This window comes from Nicotiana sylvestris, chromosome 12 (assembly GCF_000393655.2).
Source record: "Nicotiana sylvestris chromosome 12, ASM39365v2, whole genome shotgun sequence".
NCBI classification, from domain to species: Eukaryota; Viridiplantae; Streptophyta; class Magnoliopsida; order Solanales; family Solanaceae; genus Nicotiana; species Nicotiana sylvestris.
Window position 1 is genome coordinate 108,050,212 of NC_091068.1, and position 17,305 is coordinate 108,067,516.

A 17,305-nucleotide genomic window follows, 5' to 3' on the forward strand; every position below is an offset into this window, starting at 1 on the left:
TGTTATGAGTAGACTATGGCCCTGTTTCGATCACAGTATATCCATCAGTAGAGGCTTGCAGACATATCCTGTCAGTTAGTGCAATATATTGGGCTTGTAGGCCTTTTATGTATATTTTATTGGTTTTCCAGCTGTAGCAGTTATGACGGCCTTGTCGGCCCAACAATATATTGATGTTTAGTCAGCATTTGCAATTGTCTTGCAATGTGGCCCATGACCAAAGTATGACATTATATGTTTAGAGTCCCTTAGTCGCAAGTTGGTACACAAGGATAGGTGAGGCACTGGGTGCCAGTCTCGCCCCAAGGTTCGGGGCGTGACAGAAATGGTATCAGAGCAGTTTTGTCCTAAGGAGTCTACAAGCCGTGTCTAGTAGAGTCTTGTTTATGGGTGTGTCGTGCACCACACTTATAAGTAGGAGGCTACATGGCATTTAGGACTGTCAGTCTTTCTTCTTACTCTAGATCGTGTGGTAAAGCTCAGTTGTAGGAACTCAATTTCCTAAACTTTATCTTACTCATAATACGACGATGCCTACACCCAGAAAGACAGTTGGTGAGATATATAGTTATGGAAGAGTTGAGTTAGAAGAACTCAGTTTTGCATCATGCTTATGATGGATAAATATGAAGTATCAGCAGACCATGTGTATACTAAGATGTGTAAGTTTCTTGATAAGGATCCCTAAGGAAAGAATGCCTATCCACTTTTGCAATAAAAAGGAAAAAGAGAATCAGAAAGTAGACATATTCAACAAGTAAAAGAAACAAGGTGAAAAAGGGTACAATGTACCCAATTAATGAAGATTATCGGTACTTTCAACTCAGAAGGGAGATATAAGCATTTTGAGATACCTTTAATAGTAACAGAGGTATGTACAATTGGCTGCACCCATCTCATTTATATCCTATGAGGGCTAACAAAAGAAGTATAACAGAGGGACGTATATTAGGATCCGACTGGTGTTAGAGTGACCCAAAATGGTGGATAGGCTGTTTGTGTTAATTGACATTTTTGAAGGATATTGCAAAGGTGCAAATAGATCTCCTTGTGAGATACCTAGATGGTGCGCTCTAAAATAGTACAGCTAGATATGAGTACTACAAAGGCGTGCATTGTAATCCTAGAAGGAGTAAATATTACCTTAGTGTGGTTCCCGTCCCTAGTTGAGAAAAAATGTTTGGAAATTCGAAGAGCCAATGGATGGAGCGAGGGGAACTAAAAGCAAAAGAATGTTTTGTTCGAATTTTCATAATAAAATGCTAGATAGAAATATTAGCAGGGAAGTATGATGAGGGATAATGAAACATTATGAGTGAGGTGTGATACATGGATGACAACCGTAGAGTGTTACAGAATCTATAGTCAAATGAAGAAAGAGACGAGAGGTGATGGGCCTTAAGACAACAAAAAAGTATAGGCCATACAGTCACATCCTCATTTCGAGGAATAAGTTCGCGACTCTAACGTGATTAACAGAAGGAAAAAGTAGACACCCAAAGTAATAGAAATCAGTATGAACTGGTGAACAAGATAAACTAAACATGAATTAGGAACTGAGTGATTTGATAATAGTCATCATCATGAGAATTTCAGATTGCATTCCGGCAACTATAGAATGAACAAAAGAAGATCCATGATGAATTCGGAGAATGGTCATTCAGGGAGACGCTTCAATAAAGCAAGCAATATGAGCAAAGTTAAGCTTAAGGGACTATATGTGCCAGTTACACTAAGTGTCACCATCGTGAGTGAGGAATTTTGTTATCCTTGGTACAGAAGGATTACTGCAAGGCGAGTAAGGGTATTTGATGATATGAAAGGACGCCAAAGATGAAGAGGAAAAACATCTATAGGCAGGTCGTCATAGCTCCCAAGTCTTAGTACTCCCCTAAAGGGGGGGATATGGAATGATAAAGGAAGAATGCGATAAAAATAAGAAAGGGATGAGATTACACTTATCTAAAGGTTACAGATAAATCAACAGACCATGTAAAATAAACATAGTGAACCCTAACATGGGGAGTTCAGTCTCGCAGATATGACATCGGAACCCTTGAGAAATAATCGGATAAGAGTTGGGGTAGTTAAAGGAATCATATGAGTATTACAGAAATAAAAGAGAGTGTCACTAGGAAGATGGTCAAAATATCAAGTTCAGAAGAAACCCTACAAGCACAAGGGCATAGATGTAAGTAACCGCGGATAATTATAGGTGAGGAGGGGCATCAAAAATTTCGTCGAGTATATGATGTAATAAGCTCGCATCTTTACAAGAATCAAATGGTCCTCCCTAAGTACTACAACGAAAGACTAGCTAAGGAAAATAAGAAAGAAAGCTTCAACCTAAACTCAATGACCTTAAGAGGAAATAGTCTTATAATAACAGTCTCAAAACAACATTGTATGCACTCCATAAGGAAGTGTCACCTACCGTGGCTAATGAACGGGGAGTAAAATTAGAAGTGATATTCAAGATCATATGAGTTGTATGGAATTCCAATATGTGTGGGCACTAAGATAAGCTAAGTATGAATGCAACAAGGGGGCATAAAGACTAGGAAAAGTAATAGCTTATGTTTAAAGAAAGCAAAGATAGAACGAAAGGAATTATTCGATCAATGAACCAGAGTTGGTTACGTTATGAACGCACTGTTTGGAGTATTATCCATGCAATATATATATTGACAATCATACAGCCGTAGAAGGTTCCAATATAAGTTAAAAGCAAGAATTGAGCCCGGGTCAATTGTTAAAAGAATTGTATCATGGATATTTCGTAGCACCATGAAAGGCTAAAAGTAATAACTAACACCATGAGCCACAGATCGGAAGATAGCTTAAGCCTACATAGAGGTTGATCAGAGGAAAGAGGAAACTAAAGAGTTATATCAATTAAGTAAATCAGGAGTTTGATTATTGAACCCAAAAAATTATGGACATAGTGATTGAGAGCATTACAGAGTCACTCTTAATATCAAAGGTCAAGTTAGAAGAATACCAGCCTTATAAGAAGTCAGTATAAAGCTCTCACCGAATCACGTAAAAAGGGTGCAAGTATTATAATAGAAGTTCAAGTTATGGATGTGAATTCTACCTATGTGGAAGGAAGGTCATGAAGGAGATAGAAGATGTGATGTGAGACTTTAAAGTAAGTAAGGTAAAGGTAAACAACGTATGAGATACTCAAATGCAGAAGGTTGTGAATAGTCCATACTTCGGATAGAAGGCTAAAAGCGTGGGAATTCAATATCCAAGAACGATAGCCGCATCGTTAGTGGAATATCTTATAGCTATGGTTTCTAGGTATCGAGAGGTCTAGTTAAGAAAGTAAAAGAAGAGTTAGAGATGATGTGATGTCTCACTTGATGTTCCAAAATAACACAAGGAAATCTATGGTGCAAGGAAATTGAAGGAACGCTGCGAGTAGTAGAAATGGATATATATGTGTTGCAAGTTAAAGCATGGTAGAGAGACAAGATGGTTGGAAGACAAGAGTAAGGATAAGAAAGGGCGAGTGAGAAGGTGATAAGAATGGATAAGCCCACAAAAATGAGAGAGAGCTAATGGGTGTAAGCACGTGATTTTTGCCCTATATGAGAATTACTCCCAAAAAATTCAAAAATAAAATGATTTTCCTTGGTGTGCAATTTTGTGATATTTTTGAATAATTATTTGTATTTGTCTGTGCATGTTTATTTGTTAAATTAATAAAAATACAAAAATATGTCGCATTTTGCATGTAGGATTTAATTCTACAATTGTTAGTAATTAAGTTTGTTTTACAAAAAATAAAAATTACAAAAATAGGCATTGTTTTCATTTTTAGCATTTAATGTCCAAATATACAATTTTATGCTTAATTATTACTTAATTGTGCGTTAATTGTTATTAGGAGTTAATTTGCGCTTTTATAACTTAATTTAATTCTTAATAATAATTCAAGTATTTTTTATAATTTAGTTTTAGAAAAATAAAAGAAGAAAAGAGAGCAAAAATACAAAAAATCGGAATTGGGCCGCTTCTTCAATTTCAAACCACAAGCCCAAAAATTTGATCAACCTTCCCCATGACCCGGTCCATTTTAAAACGGGTCGACCCGGTCCATAACCCAAAGACCCAACACCCCTATTATCTTACATTTTTACAAAAACAACAAAAACTCAAACCCTAAAAACCTAAACCATCCGCCCCCCTCCCTATCTTCTTCTTCTCCAAGCTTCACCAAGCTCCAACCCTGGCTGCCCAAGGTCAACCACCCTCCAGTCCACCAGCCTCCGCCTCACGACTAGCTCCTCCGCCGCTGCTTCGTATTCTTCTCCGCCGGAAAACCCTCGATCAAGAAAAAAAAAACCAAACGACCCTCGACGAGCTGCTTCACAGCTGCGTTGGCTGCTTCATGCTTTCTTCATCGCCATTGCTGCTTCATCTTCAGCTGCTTTTGCTTTCTTCTTCGCTGCATCCAAACAAACCCCATCGCTGCTGCTTCATCTTCTTCGAGCTTGAGCTCGACACCCTCCTGCTGCGTCGCTGCTGCTTCTTTTCCTCCTTCCAGCTGCCTCGTCGAGCTGCTATAGCTTCGCCATGGCCAGCTGCTTGCTTCGTCTGCTTCAGTTTCCTTCATCCCCGTCTGCTTCGTCGAGCTGCTAATGCTTCACTACTCCAGCAGTGTTACTGCTGCTTGCTCCGTCGAGCTTCACCAAACAGACCCCGTTTGCTGCTGCCTCACCCTTTTCCGGCGCGTCCAGTCCAAAAAAACCAAACAGACCCCGTTTATTCAAGCTTTGTTCGAGTTGTCCGTGTCCGTTCGAGTTCATCGTTGCTCATTTCCGGTTAGTTGTAAGTTTCGTTTCTGTCCGTTAATTTGTTTGATATTTTTCGGATTTGAAATCAAATATGTTTGATATTAATTTCATGTTCATCGTTTTATTTTTTATTTTTTCAGTTTGTTTTGTTTCATTTTTCTTGTTTATTTCTAGATAAAAATTGATTAGTTTATTTATAATGTTGTTAAGATTTAAGTTGAAGATTCAATTATTTCAGTTTTTTTTATTAATTTAAAAGGATTTAATGTTAATATAAAAGAATGTTAGTTTAAACCGCTTGAATCCGTTGTTTGTTGTAGATTAAATTTTTGTTCACTTTGTTTAAAGTTCAGTAATTTAATGTGAAGTTATGTTTTTTTTTAATTTTAGTTTGAATCATGTATCTTTGTTGTATTTTGTTGGATTTAATTTTAAAAAAATCAATTGATTATTTGAAGTTTAGTGATTTGAATATGTTTATTTGTTTTGTTTAAGCTTAATTCAAGTTTAATTCGAATTTGAATAAAACTTGCTTGTTATTGTTGTTGAATCTTTTCATTTATGTCCATACTTTGTTTGATTGTTCTTGAATCCGAAATTAGTATAAGTTTGATTTTCTTGTTTATTGTTTATCATTTATGATTATTTCTTGAGTTTGTCTCATAATCTTGTTTAAGTTTAATATAGGAATTGTTGGTTGTAATGTTGTTAGATTTGATTTTAAGTTCAAATGATTATTCAATTTAGAAATCTGAATATACTTGTTTGTTGTTGTTGTTGTTGTTGAATCTGAAAGTAGGTTTGTTTGTTGTTGAAAATGTTGTTCAATCAAGATAATTTTAGTTGTTTCTTTGTTGTTCATCATTTAGTTTGAATTTGTTGTTGAACATTGTTAGAAGTTGGTCATATTGGCTATATTTTGGTTAAGTTTGATTAATTGATTGGCTAGAGCTGATGGGGGTAGTTTGGTAATTTGCAGTACGTTCAGGGGTAAATTGGTAATTGCAATAAGATCGGAGGGGTAGTTTGGTAATTGTACATTTTGTAATTCTTTATGTTAAGCCTGAGGGACAAAATGTAATGGGGTGTGGATGATGTAATTATTTAATATAAATGGGGGACAAGACAAAATGTAGTGGAGGGGAATATGGTAATTGTTTATGGTAGGCATGTGGGACAAGATGTAATGGGTTGGTTTGATATATTAGTTTAATGTAGTGGGGGATGAGTGAGAAGATAATGGGTTTGGTAGGAGAAAGTGGTTGATTTTAATTGATTAAAGGGTTTGAGATGAGAAATAAATAAGAGGTCTTGAATCAGATTTGAAGGGAATAAGAACAAGAGAGAAGAATAGAAATAAGAAAAGAACGGACAGAGAGAAAAAAGGGCTGAATATTTAAGAGAGAGAAAAATTCCGAAAAATATTAAAACTTTCAAATAAAAAAGGACTAAAAAAAATCTTCTGCTTTCTTTCATTGTTTGAAATCAGCATTAATTGTTGTTGTTTCATCAAAGCTTGAAGCTTTTGTTTTTGGGATTACTGCTCCACTGGTTTGCAAACTCTGTTCCTGGGTTGTTACTGTTGCTGGACTTTTGTTGCTGTGCTGTATTGTTATTACTGCTGCTGATTCTCATCTTCATTTTCTTTTGCTTCCAATATCAGGTACACAACTGACATGCTGGTTATTGTAAACTGAAATATGTAGCATGAATACGAAAATGAAGAGTTGAAGTTCCAGATTTATTTTAATTATATTCTAAATTTTATTTGTATATATAAATTGTTTAGCTTACTCTAATCAGAATCATGTAGCTGTTTAATATATATAGTGAAACATCGGATGATAGCTTAACGGACGAACTATCTATATATTGCCTAAAAATAAATAAATGGTGTAGTAACTTCGTCTAGTTAATTCGCTATTGTTGGATGATTACCATGTCTCAAAAAGCACGTTAGTTCATCAAAATAGACCATTTTGGAACTTGGAGGAATGTTGTTTAGTTAAATATTATTGGTTAATTTCAGCATGTAAATAAATTAAGACATTTTTTTATTTTATTTTGTAGAGACAAATTTAATAGAGAATAATGTAGGCATTTTAGGATTGTCTTTTAAAAATAAATGAGACGAGCCTCGCCGAATAAAAATACAAAATTGTGGGGCCCTCGATAAATGTTTAATTAAAATTAATTAGACTTTGGGATGAGCCGTTTAGCAAAATTCCACGGCCTTACCCAGAAATAATAATAACGCGATAGTCTCTTTAGGCGCGTGTTTAATATTTTACTTTCTTAAGCCTGGGTGTGCATTTCATGCGACCCGAATCCAAATCCCAAAACATCAAATAAAACGTGTTCCGGATTGTGGGTGCATTTCATGTAACGCAGTCCAAAGACGTGTTTTAAGCGATGTTCATATTTCTTTTAAAAACAATAATAATAAAGCGGTTAAAAGATAAAATTTGCACATAAGTTCATATTTGTATAAAATCAGACAATCAAGCCGAATATAACAGTTGAGCGACCGTGCTAGAACCACGGAACTCGGGAATGCCTAACACCTTCTCCCGGGTTAACAGAATTCCTTATCCGGATTTCTGGTACGCAGACTGTAATATGGAGTCATTCTTTTCCTCGATTCGGGATTAAAATTGGTGACTTGGGACACCCTAAATCTCCCAAGTGGCGACTCTGAAATAAACAAACAAATCCTGTTTCGATTGTTCTTTAATTGGAAAAAAACTCCCTGTACCCTCGCGGGGACGGAAAAAGGAGGTGTGACAATGGGTTCTCTAAATTATATAAAGCTCAGTATAGCCTGAATCAGCTCAAAGGAGCCTATGACTAGTAGCATTTAGAAGAAATAGAATGCTGATCTGGTAATAAAATGAGGGAGTAATGGTGATAGATAAAAGATGATGTTTGGGCCTTTGATTTTGTGATGACCCAAAAGGTCATCTTTTGTTTTAGAATCCGTTTCCATGTTCTGAGGCCTAGAAAACCTCATTTTATCTCTCCTCTTTGCGTGCACATTCCGGGCGTGTATCCGAAAAGTCCTTATATGAAAAACTTAAGAAAAAAATGGTTTTTGGCTTAAAAAGATGATTTTAGTTGACTTTGATCAATATTTTGGGTAAACGAATCCGGACCCGTGTTCCGATAGTCGCGGAGGGTTCGTAGAAAAATATGGGACTTGGACGTATTCCCGTAATCGAATTCCGATGTCCACAGCCCGAGAAATAAATTTTTGAAGAAAATTATTAAACTGAAAATATAATGGTTTTCGAAAATTTAATAAGATTTGATCTTGTTGGAATTGGGCCTGCATATTAGTTCCAGAGCCTGGTACAGGTCCATTATGATATTTAGACCTTATTTGTGAAATTTGGTGAAAAACGAAAGTAATTTGATGTAATTCGGATCCTTGGTTGAGAAAATAGAAATTTTGAACTATCTTGAAAACTTCATGAATTTTTGTATTAAATTCATAGTTCTACATGTTATTTTGGTGATTTGATCACGTGAGCAAGTTCATATGATGTTTTAAGACTTGTGTGCATGTTTGGTTTGGAGCCCCGAGGGCTCGGGTGAGTTTTGGATAGGCTACATGGTGATTTTTTGAACTTAGAGAATTGCTGGTATGCTTCAGCTGAGTTGCAGGCCTCAGACCTCGCAAATGTGAGGTCAGGGTTTGCAATTGCGACCACTGTCAATGTCGCATTTGCGAGGCTTCCATCGCAAATGCGAAGGAATCTTGGCCAGCTCATGTTCGCAATTGCAAACAATACTTCGCATTTGCGAAGTAGTCAGGGAAGGGGGACCTTCGCATTTGCGACCAAATGGTTCGCATTTGCGACAGCAGTAGAAGTGCGACTGGTTAGCATTTGCGATGCCTTTCTCGCATTTAAGAGCTTTGCATTTGCGGCTCAGGTCGCAAATGCGACATCTGAAACTTTTCAAAATAAAACTTTTGACGGGATTTTCACCCATTCTTCACACTTCTCAAATCCTAAAACCCTAGAGGCGATTCTCCCAAGACCAAATCTTCCCCAAAGCTTTGGTAAGTGATCCTAACACACTTTGTATCACTTTCCCATATTCATAAATTTCCAACCAAAAATCTAAGATTTCTATTGTAGAAACTGGGGGTATGGGTAGAATTAGGGATTTTTATAAATTGAGGATTTAGACCTCAATTTGAGGTAGGATTCCAAAACCAATTGTATATCCGGGATCGGGGGTGAATGGTTCATCGGGTTTTGGTTCGAATTTCGAGTTTGGACCAAGCGGGTCTGGGGTCGAGTTTTAACTTTTAGGGGAAAATGTTAGAAAACCTATAATTATGCATTGGAATTGAGTTATTGAGCATTTATTGATGTTATTAACTTAATTATGGCTAGATACGAGTGATTTGATGGTGGAATCGAGAGGTAAAACGGTGATTGAGCTTTGAAATAACCGTTGCCTTGATGTAAGTGTTTGGTCTAACCTTGACTTGAGGGATTATGAATCCCCGACTTATTTGCTATGTAAAATTCCATGTGTGTGGCGTATAGGTGTGGTGACGAGTACCTATGCGCCACCAAATTATCATTTTAGCCTGTTCCCCTTCCCCATTTCCTTATATATTGCACTCCTGCCTTAATTGCTACTTGCTCATAAATGTTTCCATGTCTAGTTGCTTCATATTAACTGTTGTTCTCTTTATTGAAGTATTTAATTGTTTTACGGTTTCGTTTTATTACCCTGTTGGCTTATATTGGTTTATTGGTGCCTCATTTTACACTTTGGTTGGTCTCCCTGAGTAGTTTTCACTGGTGAAGTTTCATAATCGTAGTGATATTCCATTGTGTGGATTGAAGTATAAGTGTTGTGGAGGATTTGAGTTAACTTGTGAAACACTTGTCTTTATTTTGTGATTGGTGCTGATATATATATATATATATATTAGGATCGGGTTTCTCGCCCCAACAGGAGGAACAATGGTGAATGTGATTGTCTGGTAGGATCGGGTTGCACGCCGCAACAAGGAGTAATAAGGGTGGACAGGTGGGATCAGGTTGCACGCCACAACATGAGGAATAAGGGTGATATGTGTTGAGGAGTAATAAGGGTGGACTGGTGGGATCGGATCGCACGCCGCAATAAGGAGTAATAAGGGTGAATATATTGATTATATGGTGGGATCGGGATGCACGCCACATCAAATGTTATTTATGTATTCTTTTCTACTAAAATTCATTATTGTAGTGTTGAAATTCTTTTAAGGATTGGTTATAGCTGAGTACCGGTAGAAGACTGGGTTCCGTATTTATTTAATGGAAATTACTGTTATATTTCATTTTGTATTTCCTTTCCGTTAGTGTCAACTGTTGCAGGTATATATATATATTGTTATGCCCCGCCGTATCCTCATCACTACCTCGTCGAGGTTAGGCTTGGCACTTACCAGTATATGAGGTCAGTTATACTGATACTGCACTTTGCACTTCTTGTGCAGATTTAGGAGCTAGTGGTTGATCGAGAGGTTGGTCGCTGTTACTACATTCCGGAGACCAAAGGTAGTCCTGTAGGCGTCCGCATGCCCTGGCGTCCCCTTCTATCTTACTTCATTTCTGTTTTATTTACTTTTGAGACAGATGTAATCTTTTTCTTTCAGACCAATATTTGTAATAATCTTTAGAAAGCTCGTGAGTTGTGATACCAATTTCTGGGTGGTATTGACTTATGTTTTCGTTAATAGTATAATAGCAAATAGTTAAATTATATACTTCCTCTTTCATTTTCTGTTGATTTAATTCTGTTAAACTGTAATTACAAAAGGATAAAGAAAAGAAGTGTAATAATCAGTAATGTTGGCTTGCCTAGCGAGTAAAATGTTAGGCCATCACGGTCCCGAAGTGGGAAATTCGGATCGTGACAAGTTGGTATCAGAGCTTTAGGTAGCGTAGGTCTCACAATTCATAGACAAGCTTAGAAGAGTTTGAGGGATCAGTACGGAGATGTCTGTGTTTATCCCCTAGAGTCTACAGAGTTAGGAACAAGTTCACTTCTATTCATCTCTGTCGTGCGGTTTGATCTCTCAATGCTAATTGAACTCTCTACTCTATTCTTTCGCAGATGGCGAGAACACGTACCTCTTTATCAGTTGATCAGCAGTCCGAGTCCCCGATGGCAGCTCCTATGAGGGGCAGAGGACGAGGCCGAGGCTGTGGAAGGGGTCGAGGCAGGGGCAGGGCTCAGCGTAGAGCTCGAGCAGCAACACCAGCGATGGAGCCTCTGGTAGAGTTTGATGAGGATATTCCAGCCCAGACAGTTCCAGCAAGGCCATCTCAGGTTCCGTAGGGGTTTATAGCTACCCCGGTACTTCAGGATGCTTTGGTCCGTCTAGTGGGCCTTATGGAGAGTGTTACTCAGGCCGACATCCTTCCTGTAGCACCAACCATCTCTCGGGATAGGGGAGGATCACAGACTCCTGCTACTCACACTCCGGAGCAGATGGCTCCCCAGTTTCAGACTCCAGTAGCTCAGCCAGTTGGGGTAGTTCGGCCGGGTGTTGTAGCACAGATCGGTGATGGATCAGCTATGTCTTCGGAGGCTTTATAGAGATTGGATAGGTTCACCAAGCTTTTCACTACTAATTATGGCGGTACATCTTCAGAGGATCCCTAGGACTATTTGGACAGTTGTCACGAGGATCTACAGAACATGGGGATAGTGGATACCAATAGGGTCGACTTTGTTGCTTTTCGCTTGTCAGGTTCCTCTAAGAAATGGTAGAGAGATTACTATTTGTCCAGACCAGTTTGGTCACCAACTCTCACTTGGGACCAGTTCTTGCAACTACTCTTGGAGAAGTAACTTCCTATCACTCAGAGAGAGGACAATCGGAGGCAGTTTGAGCGCCTTCAGCAGGGTTCTATGATCGTCACTCAGCCAGATTTGATGATTTGGTTCATTATGCTCTTCTTATACTTCCCACCGAGAGAGAGAAAGAGAGAGAGAGAGAGAGAGAGACAGGGTGAGGAGGTTTATTGAGGGACTCGCTCAGCCTATCAGATTGTAGATGGCTAAGGAGACAGGGTGCGAGATTTCTTTCCAGGATGCAGCCAATGTGGCCAGACGAGTTGAGATAGTTTTAGCTCAGGGGAGTGGTTAGGGGTCTGACAAGAGACCTCGTCACTCCGTTGGATTTAGTGGGGCCTCATCTAGAGGTCGGAGGGCGTACCACTGGATCATCAAATTCATTCAAGAAAAGCCAAATGTGTAGTGATTTTTACTGCCAAAACCAGAATAACGATCCTGATACCAAAGATACTGATACCGCAGATCAAGATCAAACAAAGGGTACTTTTGGTAGAGGCCATCATCCCATGCCGTTTCATTCAGCACTTCAGACATCTCATGGAGCTTCAGGGGGTCGTGGACCTTATGTACCTCCTTCAGGACAGCCAACTTATAGTGCACCGCCAGCTCCTATCAGAGCACCTACTATTCAGAGTTATTATCGTGGTCAGCCAGCCTGTTAGGGTCAGTTTCAGATTCCTCAGCCGCAGTATTCAGATGGATGTTTTGAGTGCGGTAAGTATGGGCATGTTCGAGATTAGTGAGTGTTCCGTCACAGTAGCAAAGTTCTCGTGCCATGATCCCGGCACCACTCGCTCAGTCAGCTAGAGGTAGGGGTCAGGGAGCCCGAGGTAGGGTTCAACCCGCTAGAGGTGGAGGTCAGGCCGTTAGGGGTGGAGGCCAGCCAGCAGGAGGCCGTCCCAGAGATATAGTTCAGAGTGGTGGGGCCCAGCCCCGATGTTATTCTTTCCCAGCCAGGCCTGAGTGTCACGACCCCAGTTTGCCCTCCGTGAACTATCGTGACGGCACCTAGTCTCTATGACTAGGTAAGCCTAACAAATGCGGAAAAGAAACAATTTATGGAAAGAAAATAATATAAAACCGAAATAACAAAATGAAATAATGTTTAAAATGCCACGTGACACATAACAATACAAGAATCTCAACCTAACACTTCCCAAAATCCGAAACCCCATGAATCAAAAGATAAGAGATACATAAGAAGCTTTAACTCCAGAAATGTCTAACAAAAGGAAAATGCTGAAGGGATATACTATTACAGAAAGATAGACATGGACTCCTTGGTCTACGGACGCGGTAGATATACCTCGAAGTCTCTACAGAAGTGCCAAGCCTCAAGGATGATTAGACCGAGTGGAAGTACCTAGATCTGCACATGAAAAACATGCGTAGAAAGGGCATAAGTACACCATAGCGGTACTTAGTAAGTGCCAAGCCTAACCTCGGTCGAGTAGTGACGAGGAAAGTCAGGTCCCTACTGAGGTTAAATGAAATACAAGGTATAACAGTGTAAAAATAAGATAGTATAATAAGTGAAACAGTAATGAGTAACACAGAATAGAAAGAAAAACAACGACTACTACAGAGGTAAAGTAAACAGAGAGAGAAATACAGCTCAACATAGAAATAACAACTGTGGATCTCCCAAGATACCGTTCGGTAGTCCCAAATATAAATATCTAGTGGATCTTCCGGGATACCGTCCCGTAGTCCAACTCATAATGCGAGGGGAACTCCCAGAATACCGATCCGTAGTCCTAAATGTAAATACTCAGTACAGGGGGAATCTACCGGGTGCAGTCCCGTAGTTCCAATGTAAATGTGAAGGGGGATCTCCCGGAATACCGTTCCATAGTCCCAAAGTAAATACTCAGTACAGGGGAAATCTACCGGGTGCAGTCTCGTAGTTCCAATGTAAATGTGCAGAAAGATCTCCCGGAGTACCGTTCTGTAGTCCCAAAGTAAACATACAGGGGGATCTCCCAGGATACCGTCCCGTAGTCCCAAAGTAAACACATAACAACAACAACAAAAAGAATACACAGTTCAATTCAAATTCCATACCGAGGTAAAACAAGTATTTCTAGCCTAGCATGCTACACGCAATCCAAATAAGGCAGTTTGAGCAAGTAAAGAAATTAATTCAAATAGACATGCTTCTCTAAGCTAACAACGGGCTTAAATTGCAGGTAGTATAAATAGGAAAAAGAAACACAATTAAAATTACTTAAAGAAAAATTAGATTTTTCAACAATTAGCACAAGTACGCACTCGTCACCTCACGTACAAGGCATTTCAATTATCAATAATACCAAATCCTAAGGGGAGTTTCTCCACACAAGTTTAGGCAAGCCACTTACCTCGAACCGGCTCAAATCAACCCGAAACCACGTTCTTGCCACGAGTACTTGACTCCAAATGGCCCAAATCTAATCAATTCAATTGCATAATGTAAATAACACTTCAAATAACTGATTCTACAAATAAATTCTAAGCTAATACGCAAAATTAGGTAAAATGACCAAAATGACCCTCGGGCCCACGTCTCGAAATCGGGTAAAATTTACATTTTCAGAATCCTCATACTCTCATGAGTCTAACCATACCAAAATTATCCAAATCCAATATCAAATCCCCAATCAAAACTCCAATTTTTTGGTCTAAGAACTTTCCCCCAATTTTCATACAAATTCCGAAATTAAATGATGAATTCATGTTTAGATTAATGGGTTACAACAAAAAGGAGTTAAGAATCGTTACCCAATCGATATCTTTAAAAATCCCTCAAAACCTCGCTCAAATCCAAGCTACCAAGCTCTAGTTTTCACAAAAATGGCTAAACCCTTGATATTGAACTTAAACATTCTGCCCAGGCGCGTTCTTCTTTGCGAACGCGAGACAGCGGTCGCAACGCAATGCACTAAAGTTCCTCTGGCCAGTCTCCCTCTTCGGGAACACAATGCCCTAGCCGTGAACGCAATGATCATTTGTCTTCTCCTACGCGAACGCGAGACTTCCATCGCGGACCCGTAGGCACAAGGTCCCACAACCTCGCAAACGCGGGAGCTCCTTCGCGAACGCGAATCGTTAATTCCTCACCAGCCCCAGCTCCTCTTCGCAAACGTGAGACCCCACTCGCGAAAGCGAAGAAGGAAACCAGAGCTGACTGCTGTAACATTTTTCTACAATTTCTAAGTTCCAAAAATGACCCGTTGAGCATCCGAAACACACCCGAGGCCCCCGGAACCTCAACCAAACATGCCAACCAATCTTAAAGCATCATTCAAACTTGTTCCAATCTTTAGAATGCTCAAAACAACATCAAAACACCAATTAAACAACGGATTCAAGCCTAAGAACTCCAAAAACTCTCAAATTACGCTTTCGATCAAAAAGTCTATCAAACCTCGTCCGAATGACCTGAAATTTTGCAAGCACGTCACATTCAACACTGCGGAGCTACTCCAACTTCCGGAATCCCATTCCAACCCCGATATCAAAATCTCACAATCGAACCAAAAACTTCAAAAATTCGACTTTCGACATTTCAAGCCTATATAAGCTACGGACCTCCAAAACACAATCCGAACATGCCCCTAAGCCCAAAATCACCCAACGAAGCTAACGAAATCGACAAAATTCCATTCCGAGGCCGTCTTCACACTTCTCTGACTACGGTCCAAATTCTAAAGCTTAAGCTCTCATTTAGGGACTAAGTGTCCCAAAATATTCCGAAACTCAAAACCAAACATCTCGGCAAATCAAAATAGCAAAAACAAACACAGGGAAAACAATTAATAGGGGATTGGGGCATAAATTCTTAAAACGACCGGCCGGGTCATTACATACTCCCACACTTAAACATTTGTTCATCTTCGAACGAGCATAGAGTAATACCTGAAGTAGTGAAAAGATGAGGGTAACGGCTGCGCATATCCTGCTCGGTCTCCCAGGTCGCCTCATCGACCAGGTGACCTCGCCACTAAGCCTTCACTGATGCAATGTTTTTTTATCTCAGCTTTCAAACCTGCCTGTCCAATATTGCCACTGCCTTCTCTACATAAGATAGATCATTGTCCAACTAAACTGAATTGAATTCCAACACGTGCGATGGATCATCATGATACCTCCAGAGCATCAAAACATGAAATACCGGATGAACCCCTACCAAGCTGGGAGGTAAGGCGAGCTCATAAGCAACCTCCCCAACACGCCTCAATATCTCAAAAGGGCCAATAAACCTCGGACTCAACTTCCCTTTCTTCCCAAATCTCATAACACCCTTCATAGGTGAAACCCGAAGCAGAACCCGCTCTCCAACCATATAGGAAACATCACGAACCTTCCGGTTCGCGTAACTCTTCTGTCTGGACTGGGCTGTATGGAGTCTATCCTGAAACCTTATCCAAAGCATCCTGAACCAAGTCTGTGCCCAATAATCTAGCCTCACCCGGCTTAAACCAACCCATCGAGGATCTATACCGCCTACCATATAAAGCCTCATACAGTGCCATCTTTATGCTGGACTGATAGCTATTGTTGTAGGTAAATTCCGCCAATGGCAAGAACTGATCCCAAGACCCTCCAAACCCAATCACACACGCACAGAGCATATCCTTAAAAATCTGAATAGTGCGCTTGGACTGTCCGTCCTTCTGAGGGTGAAATGTTGTACTCAACGCCACCCAAGTACCTAACTCATGTTGTACGGCCCTCCAGAACCGTGATGTGAACTGAGTACCTCTATCTAATATGATGGAAACTGGAATACCATGCAGACGAACAATCTCCTGGATATAAATCTTCGCCAACCTCTCCGAAGAATAGGTAGTGCACACAGAAATGAAATGCACGGACTTGGTCAGCCAATCCATAATCACCCAAATGGCGTTGAACTTCCTCAAAGTCCGTGGGAGCCCAATTACAAAGTCCATGGTGATCCGCTCCCACTTCCACTCTGAAATCTCTATCTGCTGAAGCAACTCACCCGGTCTCTGATGCTCATACTTCACCTGCTGACAATTGAGGCACCGAGCTACAAACCTAACTACATCGTTCTTCATCCGCCTCCACCAATAGTGCTGCCTCAAATCCTGGTACATCTTCGCGACACCGGGATAAATGGAATACCGCAAACTATGGGCCTCCTCCAGAATCAACTCCCGAAGCCCATCAACATTGGGTACACAAATCTGACCTTGCATCTTCAATACCCCGTCATCACCAATAGTCACATCTCTGGCATCACCATGCTGAACCTTGTCCTTGAGGACAAGCAAATGAGGGTCATCAAACTGTTGCTCCCTGATACGATCAAATAATGAAGACCGAGAAACCACGCAAGCTAGAACCCGACTGGGCTTCGAAAGATCCAATCTCACAAACTGACTGGCTAAGGCCTAAACATCCATCGCCATAGGCCTCTCCGATGCTGGTAAATAAGCCAAACTTCCCAAACTCTCTGCCTGGCAACTCAAAGCATCGACCACCATATTGGCCTTGCCCGAGTGATACAAAATAGTGATATCATAGTCCTTCAACAATTCTAACCACCTCTTCTGGCGCAAATTTAGATCCTTTTGCTTGAACAGGTGCTGCAAGCTCGGATGATCAGTATAAATCTCAAAGGA